Source organism: Cupressus sempervirens, chromosome 9, assembly GCF_028749045.1.
Source record: "Cupressus sempervirens isolate cs-2001-9-10 chromosome 9, ASM2874904v1, whole genome shotgun sequence".
In the NCBI taxonomy this organism is placed as follows: Eukaryota; Viridiplantae; Streptophyta; class Pinopsida; order Cupressales; family Cupressaceae; genus Cupressus; species Cupressus sempervirens.
In genome coordinates, this window is record NC_143126.1 from 281009168 (window position 1) to 281026243 (window position 17076).

Consider the following 17076-nt stretch of genomic DNA (forward strand, 5'->3'; position numbering starts at 1 on the left):
TAGTGAATTGAAAATTTCCCTTTTTGAATTGAAGAGAGATTTTATTAAGATATTTAATTTAATAAAATGAGATATGCTCTCATAATTACTTTTTCTATTTAATTAAATAATATTTAATTAATTAGAGACACTTTTCATATTTAATTAAATAACTTCATTTAATTAATTAGGAATGGCTTCTCATGTAATTAAATAACTTTGTTTAATTAATTAGAAGTAAGTACTCCATTTAATTAAATAATTTCGTTTAATTATTTCATAATTCTTTTCGAGACTAGTCAACTCAAGTCAACCGTGGTTAAATCTAGTCAACTTTTGGTCAAACTTCATCTTTGCATATGTGAATATGAGGAAAGGTGAGTATGAATTCCAGCAACAATTCGATGCAAATTCTCATTCAACCATTCAAAATGAAGAGATGAGGGTCTCTTAAATAGACTTTCCTGGAATTCATCAACGGTTTAGATCAATTTCAATCAACGGTCAGGATTAAAGGTGAAGTTTAGTCATAAAAGGAGATTTCCAAATTAAAGGGAGCTAACGGATTTAATTTGAGTAAAATAAGGAGTTAACTAAATCAATTTGAGTAGAAAAAGGAGTTAACTGATTTATCTAATTTTTTATCAATAGTGAACTAGAAGTTTTCCTTTTTGAACTGAAGAGAGATTTTGTTGAGATATTTAATTTAATAAAATGAGACATGCTCTCGTAATTACTTTTTCTATTTAATTAAATAATCTTTAATTAATTAGAGACACTTTTCTTGTTTAATTCAATAACTTCATTTAATTAATTAAGAATGGCTTCTAATTTAATTAAGTAAAATTGTTTAATTAATTAGAAATAAGTACTCCATTTAATTAAATAATTTCATTTAATTATTTCAAAAAAAATTTCGAAACTAGTCATCTCAAGTCAACCGTGGTTAAATCTGGTCAACTTTTGGTCAAACTTGATAGTTGCGTATTTGAATATAAGAAAATGTGAGTATGAATTCTAGCAATAATTCGATTGAAATTCTCATTCAACCTTTCAAAATGAAGAGATGAGGGTCTCTTAAATAGACTTTCCTGAAATTCATCAATGGTTGAGATCGATTTCAATCAACGGTCAGGATTAAAGGTGAAGTTCAGTCATAAAGGAAGATTTCCAATTTAAAGGGAGTTAATAGATTTAATTTGAGTAAAATAAGGAGTTAACTGATTCAATTTGAGTAGAAAAATGAGTTAACTGATTTAACTCATTTTTTATCAATAGTGTACTGGAAATTTTCCTTTTTCAACTGAAGAGAGATTTTTTTGAGATATTTAATTTAATAAAATGAGATACGCTCTCGTAATTACTTTTTCTATTTAATTAAATAATCTTTAATTAATTAGAGATACTTTTCTTATTTAATTAAATAACTTCATTTAATTAATTAGGAATGGCTTCTCATTTAATTAAATAACTTTGTTTTATTAATTAAAAGTAAGTACTCTATTTAATTAAATAATTTCTTTTAATTATTTCAAAATTCTTTTCGAAACTACTCAACTCAAGTCAACCGTGGTTAAATTTGGTCAACTTTTGGTCAAATTTGATCTTTGCATATGTGAATATGAGCAAATGTGAGTATGAATTTTAGCAACAATTCGATGCAAATTCTCATTCAACCTTTCAAAATGAAGAGATGAGGGTCTCTTAAATAGAGTTTCCTGGAATTCATCAATGGTTGAAATCGATTTCAATCAACGGTCAGGATTAAAGGTGAAGTTCAGTCATAAAGGGACATTTTCAAATTAAAGGGAGTTAATGGATTTAATTTGAGTAAAATAAGGAGTTAACTGATTTAATTTGAGTAGAAAAAGGAGTTAACTGATTTAACGCATTTTTGAGCAATAGTGAACTGAAAATTTCCCTTTTTGAACTGAAGAGAGTTTTGTTGAGATATTTAATTTAATAAAATGAGATATGCTCTCATAATTACTTTTTTTATTTAATTAATTAATCTTTAATTAATTAGAAACAATTTTTTTATTTAATTAAATAACCTCATTTAATTAATTAGGAATGGCTTCTCATTTAGTTAAATAACTTTGATTAATTAATTAGAATTAAGTACTCCATTTAATTAAATAATTTCATTTAATTATTTCAAAAAAAAATTTGAAACTAGTCAACTCAAGTCAACCGTGGTTAAATCTGGTTAACTTCGGGTCAAACTTGATATTTGCGTATATGAATATGAGCAAATGAGAGTATGAATTCTAAGAATAATTTGATGCAAATTCTCATTCAACCATTTAAAATAAAGAGATGAGGGTCTCTTAAATAGACTTTCCTGAAATTCATCAACGGTTGAGATCGATTTCAATCAACAATCAGGATTAAAGGTAAAGTTCAATCATAAAGGGAGATTTTCAAATTAAAGGGAGTTAACAGATTTAATTGGAGAAAAATAAGGAGTTAACTGATTCAATTTGAGTAGAAAATGAAGTTAACTGATTTAACTCATTTTTTATTAATAGTGAACTGGAAATTTCTCTTTTTGAACTAAAGAGAAATTTTGTTGAGATATTTAATTTAATAAAATGAGATATCCTCTCGTTATTACTTTTTCTATTTAATTAATTAATCTTTAATTAATTAGAGAAACTTTTCTTATTTAATTAAATAACTTCATTTAATTAATTAGGAATGGCTTCTTATTTAATTAAATAACTTTGTTTAATTAATTAGCAGTAAATACTCTATTTAATTAAATAATTTCTTTTAATTATTTCAAAAAAAATTTGAAACTAGTCAACCCAAGTCAACCATGGTTAAATCTGGTCAACTTTTGGTCAAATATGATCTTTGCGTATGTGAATATGAGAAAATGTGAGTATCAATTCTAGCAACAATTCGATGCAAATTTTCATTCAACTTTTCAAAATGAAGAGATGAGGGTCTCTTAAATAGACTTTCCTAGAATTCATCAACAATTGAGATCGATTTCAATCAACGGTCAGGATTAAAGGTGAAGTTCAGTCATAAAGGAAGACTTTCAAATTAAAGGGAGTTAACAGATTTAATTTGAGTAAAATAAGGATTTAACTGATTCAATTTGGGAAGAAAAAGGAGTTAACTGATTTAATTCATTTTTTATCAATAGTGAACTAAAAAATGTCCCTTTTTGAACTGAAGAGAGGTTTTGTTGAGATATTTAATTTGATAAAATGATATATGCTCTCATAATTACTTTTTCTATTTAATTAAATAATCTTTAATTAATTAGAGACACTTTTCTTATTTAATTAAATAACTTCATTTAATTAATTAGGAATGGCTTCTCATTTAATTAAATAACTTTGTTTAATTATTTAGAAGTAAGTTCTCCATTAAATTAAATAGTTTCATTTAATTATTTCAAAATTCTTTTCAGAACTAGTCAACTCATGTCAACCGTGGTTAAATCTGGTCACCTTTTGGTCAAACTTGATCTTTCTGTATGTGAATATGAACAAATGTGAGTATGAATTCTAGCAACAATTCGATGCAAATTCTCATTCAACCTTTCAAAATGAAGTGATGAGGGTCTCTTAAATAGACTTTCCTAAAATTCATCAACAGTTGAGATCGATTTCAATCAATGGTCAGGATTAAAGGTGAAGTTTAGTCATAAAAGGAGATTTTCAAAGTAAAGGGAATTAACAGATTTAATTTGAGTAAAATAAGGAGTTAACTGATTCAATTTGATTAGAAAAAGAAGTTAACTGATTTAACTCATTTTTGATCAATAGTGAATTAGAAATTTCCCTTTTTGAACTGAAGAGAGATTTTGTTGAGATATTTAATTTAATAAAATGAGATATGCTCTCATAATTACTTTTTCTATTTAATTAAGTAATCTTTAATTAATTAGAGACACTTTTCTTATTTAATTAAATAACTTCATTTAATTAATTAGGAATGGCTTCTCATTTAATTAAATAAGTTTTTTTAATTAATTAGAAGTAAGTACTCCATTTAATTAAATAATTTTGCTTAATTATTTCAATATTCTTTTCGAAACTAGTCAACTCAAGTCAACCGTGGTTAAATTTGGTCAACTTTTGGTCAAACTTGATCTTTGCATATGTGAATATGAGCAAATGTGAGTATGAATTCTGGCAACAATTCGATGCAAATTCTCATTCAACCTTTCAAAATGAAGAGATGAGGGTCTTTTAAATAGACAATCTTGGAATTCATCAATGGTTGAGATCGATTTCAATCAACGGTCAGGATTAAAGGTGAAGTTCAGTCATAAAGGGAGATTTATAAATTAAAGGGAGTTAACAGATTTAATTTGAGTAAAATAAGGAGTTAATTGATTCAATTTGAGTAAAAAAAAGAGTTAAGTGATTTAACTCATTTTTTATCAATAGTGAACTGAAAATTGCCATTTTTTAACTGAAGAGAGATTTTGTTGAGATATTTAATTTAATAAAATGAGATAAGCTCTCATAATTACTTTTTCTATTTAATTAAATAATTTTTAATTAATTAGAGACACTTTTCTTATTTAAGTGAATAACTTCATTTAATTAATTAGGAATGGCTTCTCATTTAATTAAATAACTTTGTTTAATTAATTAGAAGTAAGTACTCCATTTAATTAAATAATTTCATTTAATTATTTCAAAAAAAAATTTGAAAGTAGTCAACTCAAGTCAACCGTGGTTAAATCTGGTCAACTTTTGGTCAAACTTAATTTTTGCATATGTGAATATGAGCAAATGTGAATATGAATTCCAACAACAATTCGATGCAAATTCTCATTCAACCTTTCAAAATGACGAGATGAGGGTCTCTTAAATAGACTTTCTTAGAATTCATCAACGGTTGAGATCGATTTCAATCAGCGGTCAGGATTAAAGGTGAAGTTTAGTCATAAAGGGAGATTTTCAAATTAAAGAGAGTTAACAGATTTAATTTGAGTAAAATAAAGAGTTAACTGATTGAATTTGAGTAGAAAAAAGAGTTAACTGATTTATGTCATTTTTGATCAATAGTGAACTGAAAATTTCCGTTTTTGAACTGAAGAGAGATTTTGTTGAGATATTTAATTTAATAAAATGAGATATGCTCTCATAATTACTTTTTTTATTTAATTAAGTAATCTTTAATTAATTAGAGACACTTTTCTTATTTAAGTAAATAACTTCATTTAATTAATTAGGAATGACTTCTTATTTAATTAAATAACTTTGTTTAATTAATTAGAAGTGTAATGCCCTGCCAAGGGATTCAAAGAATTTTACTAAGTTTGCCAAAAAAAAAAAAATTTAAACATGAAAGATAAAACCATTCATAACATTTGCGAAAGCAATAACAACAATTCGAATAAAAGTAAACATAACATAGATAACAGGTTACATTCTTTAAATATTTCTTAATGTTGAATTGCATCTAAATTAACTATTCATCTAACATCTCATCCTTATGAAATAACAATGATACATGCAATGTAGTTAAACAATATACAAGTATCCATTTGTAATTATATTTTAGTTTAGCTCAATCATCCACTATACATATCACAAGGTATGAAAAAGCTTAAAAGAATAAACTTTCATGTAAATATAGTACATCATCATCCAATATTAATCCATGATGCAATTAAAGTAAATGAAACCACATATCATACATGATACATCATCATCATAAAGATATAAACATCCATCACAAAAGATAACCATATATCACAAACATAAATAACTAAGTGCATGGTTCCTCCCAACCGTAAATAGCATCATTAGAGCATCATGGATCTTAGCCATTCCTCTATGCATAACATTCCAAAGTACAGAAGAGATCATCAGTATTAACATAGTAGGAATGTCACTCCTAAAACATCCTACTAACATGCAAAGTAAAGCATAATAAATTATCAACTAATATATGCAAAGTAAAGCAAATCATCAATATAAAAAATATACTAGTAAATACATCCATCATAAGGTATATTATTTATCATAATGCTCCAAGAACATAATGAAGAATAAATACCAACCAAAGATACTCCAGCCACGGTGTCTCGGACGGATCTCAAATGATAAGAGTAAAAATACACTACCACCCAACCACATGGAACCTAAGTGGTCCACTTCCACCGCGCTGAGGAGATAATCTGAAGTCCCAAATGGGATATCAATTCATGAAGCACAAATCTCTATAAGTCCAGGAATCCTAAAAGTATACTAACTCAAAGGTTTCATCACGCAAAATTGACATCTAATTCTCAGAGGCACACAAAGACATGTAGGAAACTTACTCTGCAAGAAAGAAAGTGTCATCGCATTTATCATGTACAAGTTACCCTGGCAATTAGCTAAACTCCACGGGTCCATACTGATCTCATGCGGCCACTAGTATCCTCTCATACTGATGAGGCATACTATGGAATGCACGGTCACAACCATGCATTCTCACTACTCCCATCCTAGCCTGTACAAGCACTCAAGGCATGGGGGAGAACATCAAAAATTATCTTTTTAGGTTCATTTAATCTCCATTTAGTGTGTAAATGTTATCACTTATTAACCAAACTTACAATGAGTTACCCTGGCAGCCACTTAGGACCCCGGCCCCCATTGCAAACCACTTTCCGACACTACAAGTAGATTACCTACCCTAAGCTCATGGAATCATAAATCTCAAAATCATAAAAGATAATCCATAATAAAATCATCAAATATGTATAAAAGTATCAAATATTCATAATAAGAATCATCAAATCTCCAAGATAAGAATCATCAAATCTCCATGAGCATCTGAAAAAGCATCCATAGAAAATCATGACCGCATCAGCTCTCTATTGGTAACTAAAGGCATCACTGATAATCATAAGTATCAATTGGTTCTCAATAACCAAAATATATCTCAAGATAAATGGTTCTCAATGAGCAACCAAGAATATCTCAAAATCATACTGATCGAAGACTCCAAAATGGTCAAGTCAAACATGTCACAACATGACATCATCAAGAAATAAATCCACATTTCAATCCCATCATGGTGACTAGAAAGTAATCCAAGGATAACTGATCGATGACTCAAAAATATGGTTAGCTCAAGTGTCTCAGATACATATACATCTCAGCTTCACGCATGAAGACTGATGAGCAATAAAAATCAGTAAATACAAACATCTCATAGAGCATACGATCACATAACCATGGTTGGGTGTAACGCCCCACCAAGGGATCCAAAAGAATTAACCTAAAGTTTCACTAAGTTTGCTAAACAATTTTTTTTTAAAGTAAGAAGATATAACATACACATCAAACACATAGTAGCGGAAGCAATAACATGTAATCATCGACAAACATACATTGTAAGTTACATTTCTTAAAGATCCCAAGACGTTGAGTCACATTTAAATTTAATTAAATTCTAAGTCTAACAACTATCTCATACATATGAAAGAATAATCAGAAGTCCCATGTCCATATTATACATTTGTTTCGAATGCCTCTTGGAAAATTAATTCGAAATGCTCAATCATCCACTGTACAAGTCACAGGGTATGAAAGGCTTAAAAGAATATACATATGTAAAAATAAAAATACATCAACCTCCATGAATCCATGATACAAAGTACAGTAAGGATATATACAAAACTATTCACCATACTTGATACGTCCATACATCCATAATGATAAAACATCTAACATAAAATCTAACCATCCATCATAATAATCCAAGAACATAGTGAAGGTAAATGCCAATTACGAAAACTCCAGCCACGGTGACCACGGAACGGATCTCAATGGTAAGAGTAAAAGCACTACCACCCGACCGCATGGAACCTAAATGGTCCACTCCCACCACGCTGAGGAGATAGTCTCAAGTCCCAAATAGGTTAACAAAACCTATAATCATAAATACTCTCTAAGTCCAGGAAATCCTATAAGTGTGCTAACTCAAGGGTTCCTAAAAAAGACCGACATCTAAATTCAAGAGGTACCACAAGACACGTAGGAAACCTAATATGCAAGCAAAAAAGTGTCATCGCAAAAGTCATGTAGAAGTTATCCGAGCAATCCCTTAGGAATCCCGAATCCCTACTGATCCTGCAGCCACTAGTATCCTCTCGTACCTACGAGGCTTACTATGGAATGCAAGGTCGTAACCAAGCGTTCTCTCTACCCCATCCTAGTCTATACTAGCACTCAAGGCATGGGAGAGAACATACAATTATCTTGTTAGGTTCATTTTCTCTCATTTAGTTTAAATGTTTTCACTTATTAAAAATGAGTTACAATGGGTTTCTCAAGGCAGCCTCTTAGGGCTCCAACACCCATTGCAAGCCACTTTCCGACTCTACACATAGATAACCTACCCTAGGCTCATGAAATCATAAATCAAAGAATCATAATAAAACCACCTCAGTCCTATAAAGCAACTGAAAAACATCATAAAAGATAAGCCAGAAAAATTACATCAGTTCTTCATGAGCAACAGATAATATCAATTAGTAATCATATGATCACGATAGTTCTCTATCAGCAACTGAAGGCATCAATGATAAGTCACAAAATCCAATGGTTCTCCAATGAACAACCAGAAAGTATCCCAATAGTAAATTACAATACTGATCGAAGACTCCAAATGGTCAAGTCAACACATGACATCATCAAGAACATAACAAACATTTCAGTCTAAGCAACTAGAAGGTAATACAAGTATAACTGATCGAGACTCAGAAATGGTTATCAAATATAACTGATCGAGACTCAAAAATGGTTAAGTTAGGTATCTCAAATACATACACCTCAGCTTCACACAAGGAAATTGAAAAGCAATAACAAATAGTAAATACATCCATCATAGAGCATACTATCACATTACCTTGGTTGGTTTGAAAAGATCGAGAACAAATCATCATAGCCTCACATTCACAAACCTCGAGCCTCTAGTAACATCTTAAACCGGTCAACGCTAAACCAACCCCATAACACTCAAAGCATAGACAATATATAGAAAACATCATAGTCTCACAATTGGTTTTGATTTGAAAACATACAGTTGAGTTAAACAATAAGGTTTCAGTTTTCAGTGTTTATTTTCAAGTAAAAAGTCTTATAGTTCAATTTGATTGATAATATACTATTGAGTTAATGTGAGGTTTCCATTTTCAGTTGAACGTATGTTTTAAACAGATAGAACCCATAGTTCACCTTAGATGTAACGTCCCGCCAAGGGATCCAAAAGAATTAACCTAAAGTTTTACTAGGTTTGCTAAACATTTTTTTTTTTAAAGTAAGAAAGTATAACGTACACATCAAACACATAGTAGCGGAAGCAATAACATGTAATCATCAACAACATACATAACAAGTTACATTCCTTAAGAATCCCAAGACGTTGAGTCACATTTAAATTTAATTAATCTAAATTTAACAACTACCACATCCACATGAAAAATAATTATAAAGTCCAATGTCCTTATAATATACATTTGTTCCGAATGCCCCTTGACAAATTAATTTGGAATGCTCAATCATCCACTGTACATGTCACAGGGTATGAAAGGCTTAACAAATTCATATTATCATTAATCTTTTCAAATAAGACTCTATCGCACAACTTAATTGTTAATATCATAGTTATAATATCAACTCAATGAATATCAATTGATTAAAAATTAATTATAATCCAACTCCAAAAATTATTATCTTTTACCAAACTTCAATCAATAAATAATCTCCACTAAATTAACTCTAATCAAATTTGTTGATATCTATTTAAACCATTATTTATTAATAGTTTGCTAATTTTTACAAACATTAATAAATAATAAACTCCTCAAACTATACATACTCGATCTATAGAATCCTTCCATAAACTCATTAGTTAATATTTGGCTAACTCTTAACTCCATTAAGGTATTCAAACGTATTAACCAATAACATAATAATTCAGTCTTAATCAACATAATATAAGTTATCATCTTACAATTTAAAATCAACCATTAGACTCCATTTTCTATTTGTTCTAATAATATTTTGTCTATATAAACGTTGTTTGAAAGAGATCCCTATCACAAACCAATAAGACTCATTGTAGATTTTAACATGAATAATCTCCAAATTCTTAACATTATCATCTTCATTAAACAACTCTAAAATTGTTTAATATTTATTAAATAGTATTTAATATACATTATAAAAAGTCCACTATGTAAACTATATTAAAATTTCTTTTCTTTTAATTTTCTCTCATCCATTTACTTAGATTGACTAGTAATTAATTACACTTCTTCTACTATTAATTAATCTTAATTAAATTTGATTTAGTTAGATTAGATAATAAACCATATAAAACTAATGCATATTAATAAGATTCTAATAAGGGAATATTTCAATAATATCTTAATTCATTCAATGCTTTGATATATTATTTTTGTGAAGTTTAAGCATAAAGAACTCTTGATTATGAGAAATTGAGAAATATCTATCTTTGAAAAAATAGTCTCAGTACAATGGCCATATCTCCCTAATGAACTATTGGATCGGGCTGAAATTGAAATATGTTGGAGAGGGCCAAGTTGCGCCAATTCTGACTGGAGCAATCGAATAAATTCAATCCCAATAAAAATATATGAATAACTAAGTTCGGGTCTATCCAAGGGGCAACGATAGGACAATCTATGATGAATTAAGAATTTTCTCTTAAAATATAATTGTTCTCTAAATTTACCCATTCATCCATCTAATAGGTTTGTCCATACGCATCTGAAAATATAACTTGAAAGAAAGATTACATCTAATCATATGAATTTTCAACTTAGAATTTTTATTTTAATTTCAAATCTTGTCTATCTAATTTCACAATATAAATTTGAACCCAAACCCGATTAAGATCTAATTATTTCTTCTTAATTGGATCTAAAATTTTTCAATTGTTTTCTTCTCATCCAAATAAAATATCTAGATTCTAATTTCAAATACAGAGAGTATTCAGACACATAAAATAGATATGATGAAGACGGGAAGAGAAAGAGTGCAAAGGGAATATGAGAATATCACGAGTGCACGTAGACACTGATGCTAATTTGCCATGCCTCAGAAGTCCATAGAAAATTCTTTCCTTCTCCATCATTCACAATTTTTCCAAGAATCCAAGCCGATTGAATCCTCCAAATGATTAGAAGAGTTAGAAGGAGCATAGAAGCAAGTAAAAAATATATGAGCACATGAATCTTCTCCCATGCATGTAAGCTTTGAAGTTTCTATATTTTTTTTTAGCTTGTAGCTCGAAGATTCTATTAAGCTTGTAGCTTCCATTAAGTTTGTAGCTTCCATTAAGCTTTTCATTTAAGCTTCTATGAATGGCTGAATATCATGAGCTCTCAAAAAACTTTTGGATTGCTTCTTGAAACCGCCAAAAGGTGTCACCAACTAAGCATGGGTCTTTTCCAATTCTTTTTGATGAGTCATAGAGTTGTAGACACCTTGTGCTTAATTGATGCACTACCCCCGTGTTGTTGACACATGTTAATTCCCATGCAAGCTTATAACTCCAATTTACTTTTTAAATAATTTCTATTTAAATTTTATAACTTTCATTTTAATTTTTATAACTTTTATTATTATTATTATTATTTTATTTATTACTTTATTATTATTTTATAATTATTATTAATTTTAATTTCTAGTTTTCTTTTATTTAATTCCTTTTTTCCAATAATTTACATTTAATTAATTACATCAAAATATCAAAGATCATGATATTTTATTAATTTTCTCAAATAAATAATTTATTAATTAAATCTATTTATTAAGACTTAATTAATGAAAAATTCACCATAGACCTCCAAGATAAAATATGAAAACCCATCATAGAACAAATCATACAAAATAAATTTAAAGGGTTAAAAATCATGAAATATGTCATCCGACATATTCGGTGGGTATTCAACTCAGATACTTGTCCTAATTTTCCAATTAAGACAAATGGCTCAAAGGGTTGGAATTTGGACTTGAGAATTTATCTCCCCTCTCTTATCATTGAGATAATGTGATAAGGTATGATCATCTTGACAATTCAAGGAAGTCAATACCCGGTACCTTGTAACCTGCATAAAAACCATGCATATACAAACACAATATATACTAAACTAAATAGACAATGGTAGGAAGTGGTGCATCGTGTAGATCCCGACTAGCAAGTGACTACAACTCTTTTCCTTAACCACATCAGACACGTCATACAAAAGCAAACATGCCATGCAAACACACACACACACCATACACATGCAAGTATGGGGTAAGTATCCATAAGAAATCACATATGATAATAAATCATCTTACTAATCATCATTAATAATTGAAAGCAATGTAATAATAATCATTAATAATTGTGAACACTAAAAATAATCATCATACATACATGAAATGTAGAGTCTAAATAATCACATAATAAACTGAATCCATAGCACAATATCTGATAATCTCAAAAGAATGCTGCTAACCAACAACATCAAAATAGCTCTAAAAGAGTTCAACAATGATAACAAAATGCGAACTAGGGGCAGAGACTACAAGAAGTAAGTACTCCATTTAATTAAATAATTTCGTTTAATTATTTTAAAATTCTTTTCGAAACTAGTCAACTCAAGTCAACTGTGATTAAATCTAGGCAACTTTTAGTCAAACTTGATCTTTGCGTATGTCAATATGAGCAAATGTGAGTATGAATTCCAGCAACAATTTGATGCAAATTCTCATTCAACCTTTCAATATGAAGAGATGAGGGTCTCTTAAATAGACTTTCCTGAAATTCATCAACGGTTGAGATCGATTTCAATCAACGGTCAGGATTAAAACTGAAGTTCAGTCATTAAGGGAGATTTCCAAATTAAAGGGAGTTAAAAGATTTAATTTGAGTAAAATAACAAGTTAACTGATTCAATTTGAGTAGAAAAAGAAGTTAACTGATTTAACTCATTTTTTATCAATAGTGAACTAAAAATTTCTCTTTTTGAACTGAAGAGAAATTTTGTTGAGATATTTAATTTAATAAAATGAGATATGCTCTCATAATTACTTTTTCTATTAAATTAAGTAATCTTTAATTAATTAGAGACACTTTTCTTATTTAATTAAATAACTTTATTTAATTAATTAGGAACGGCTTCTCATTTAATTAAATAATTTTGTTTAATTAATTAGAAGTAAGTACTCCATTTAATTAAATAATTTCGTTTAATTATTTTTAAAAAAAATTGAAACTAGTCACCTCAAGTCAACCGTGGTTAAATCTGGTCAACTTTTGGTCAAACTTGATCTTTGCGTATGTGAATATGAGCAAATGTGAGTATGAATTCTAGCAACAATTCGATGCAAATTCTCATTCAACCTTTCAAAATGAAGAGATAAAGGTCTCTTAAATAGACTTTCTTGGAATTCATCAATAGTTGAAATCGATTTCAATCAGCGGTCAAGATTAAAGATGAAGTTCAGTCATAAAGGGAGATTTTAAAATTAAAGGGAGTTAACAGATTTAATTTGAGTAAAATAAAGAGTTAACTGATTCAATTTGAGTAGAAAAAGGAGTTAACTGATTTAACTCATTTTAGATCAATAGTGAACTAGAATTTTTTTTTTTTGAACTGAAGAAAGATTTTGTTGAGATATTTAATTTAATAAAATGATATATGCTCTCATAATTACTTTTTCTATTTAATTAAGCAATCTTTAATTAATTAGAGACACTTTTCTTATTTAATTAAATAACTTCATTTAATTAATTAGGAATGGCTTCTCATTTAATTAAATAACTTTGTTTAATTAATTAGAATTAAGTACTTCATTTAGTTAAATAATTTTGTTTAATTATTTCAAAATTCTTTTTGAAACTAGTCAACTCAAGTCAACTATGGTTAAATTTGGTCAACTTTTGGTCAAACTTGATTTTTGTGTATGTGAATATGAGCAAATGTGAGTATGAATTGCAGCAACAATTCGATGCAAATTCTCATTCAACCTCTCAAAATGAAGAGATCAGGGTCTCTCAAATAGACTTTCTTAGAATTCATCAATGGTTGAAATCGATTTCAATCAGCGGTTAGGATTAAAGGTGAAGTTCAGTCATAAAGGGAGATTTCCAAATTAAAGTGAGTTAACAGATTTAATTTCAGTAAAATAAAGAGTTAACTGATTCAATTTGAGTAGAAAAAGGAGTTAACTGATTTAACTCATTTTTTATCAATAGTGAACTGAAAATTTCTCTTTTTGAACTGAAAAGAGATTTTGTTGAGATATTTAATTTAATAAAATGAGATATGCTCTCATAATTACTTTTTCTATTTAATTAAATAATCTTTAATTAATTAGAGAAACTTTTCTTATTTAATTAAATAACTTCATTTAATTAATTAAGAATGGCTTCTCATTCAATTAAATAACTTTGTTTAATTAATTAGAAGTAAGTACTCCATTTAATTAAATAATTTCATTTAATTATTTCAAAAATTTTTTCGAAACTAGTCAACTCAACTCAACTGTGGTTAAATCTGGTCAACTTTTGGTCAAACTTGATCTTTGCGTATGTGAATATGAGCAAATGTGAGTATGAATTCCAGCAACAATTCGATGCAAATTCTCATTCAACTTTCAAAAATGAAGAGATGAGGGTCTCTTAAATAGACTTTCTTGAAATTCATCAATGATTGAGATCAATTTCAATCAACGGTCAGGATTAAAGGTGAAGTTCAGTCATAAAGGGAGATTTCCAAATTAAAGGGAGTTAACATATTTAATTTGAGTAAAATAAGGAGTTAATTGATTCAATTTGAGTAGAAAATGGAGTTAACTGATTTAACTCATTTTTTATCAATAGTGAACTGAAAATTTTTCTTTTTGAACTAAGGACAGATTTTGTTGAGATATTTAATTTAATAAAATGATATATGCTCTCATAATTACTTTTTCTATTTAATTAAGTAATTTTTAATTAATTAGAGACACTTTTCTTATTTAATTAAATAATTTTATTTAATTAATTACGAATGGCTTCTACTTTAATTAAATAACTTTGTTTAATTAATTAGAAGTAAGTACTCCATTTAATTAAATAATTTCATTTAATTATTTCAAAATTCTTTTTGAAACTATTCAACTCAAGTCAACTGTGGTTAAATCTGGTCAACTTTTGATCAAACTTGATTTTCGCATATGTGAATATGAGCGAATGTGAGTATGAATTCCAACAACAATTCGATGCAAATTCTCAGTCAACATTTCAAAATAAAGAGATGAGGGTCTCTTAAATAGACTTTCCTTGAATTCATCAACGGTTGAGATCGATTTCAATCAACGGTCAGGATTAAAGGTGAAGTTCAATCATAAAGGGAGATTTCCAAATTAAACGGAGTTAACATATTTAATTTGAGTAAAATAGGGAGTTAATTGATTCAATTTGAGTAGAAAATGGAGTTAACTGATTTAACTCATTTTTTATCAATAGTGAACTAGAAATTTCCCTTTTTGAACTGAAAATAGATTTTGTTCAGATATTTAATTTAATAAAATGAGATATGCTCTCATAATTACTTTTTCTTTTTAATTAAGTATTCTTTAATTAATTAGAGATACTTTTCTTATTTAATTAAATAACTTCATTTAATTAATTAGGAATGGCTTCTCATTTAATTAAATATATATTTTTAATTAATTAGAAGTAAGTACTCTGTTTAATTAAATAATTTTGTTTAATAATTTTAAATTTTTTTTGAAACTAGTCAACTCAAGTTAACCGTGGTTAAATCTGGTGAACTTTTGATCAAACTTGATATTTGCGTATGTGAATATGAGCAAATGTGAGTATGAATTTCAGCAACAATTCGATGCAAATTCTCATTCAACCTTTCATAATGAAGAGATGAGGGCCTCTTAAATAGATTTTTTTGAAATTCATCAATGATTGAGATCGATTTAAATCAGTGGTCAGGATTAAAGGTGAAGTTTAGTCATAAAGGGAGATTTCTAAATTAAAGGGTATTAATAGATTTAATTTGAGTAAAATAAGAAGTTAACTGATTCAATTTGAGTAGAAAAAGGAGTTAACTGATTTGACTCATTTTTTATCAATAGTGAACTGGAAATTTCCCTTTTTGAACTGAAGAGAGATTTTGTTGAGATATTTAATTTAATAAAATGAGATATGCTCTCATAATTACATTTTTTATTTAATTAAGTAATCTTTAATTAATTAGAGACACTTTTCTTATTTAATTGAATAACTTCATTTAATTAATTAGGAATGAGTTCTTATTTAATTAAATAATTTTGTTTAATTAATGAGAAGTAAGTACTCCATTTAATTAAATAATTTTGTTTAATTGTTTCAAAATTCTTTTTGACACTAGTCAACTCAAGTCAACCGTGGTTAAATCTAGTCAACTTTTGGTCAAACTTGATCTTTGCGTATGTGAATATGAGCAAATGTGAGTATGAATTCGAGCAACAATTCAATGCAAATTCTTGTTCAACCTTTCAAAATGAAGAGATCAGGGTCTCTTAAATAGACTTTCCTGGAATTCATCAACGGTTGAGATCGATTTCAATCAACGATCAGAATTAAAGGTGAAGTTCAGTCATAAAGGGAGATTTTCAAATTAAAGGGAGTTAACAGATTTAATTTGAGTAAAATAAGGAGTTAACTGATTCAATTTTAGTAGAAAAAGGAGTTAACTGATTTAACTCATTTTTTATCAATAGTGAAATAGAAATTTCCCTTCTTGAACTGAAAAGAGATTTTGTTGAGATATTTAATTTAATAAAATGAGATATGCTCTCATAATTACTTTTTCTATTTAATTAAGTAATCTTTAATTAATTAGAAACACTTTTCTTATTTAATTAAATAACTTCATTTAATTAATTAGGAATGACTTCTCATTTAATTAAATAACTTTGTTTAATTAATTAGAAGTAAGTACTCCATTTAATTAAATAATTTCATTTAATTATTTCAAAAAAATTTTCGAAACTAGTCAACTCAAGTCAACCGTGGTTAAATCTGGTCAACTTTTGGTGAAACTTGATCTTTGTGTATGTGAAT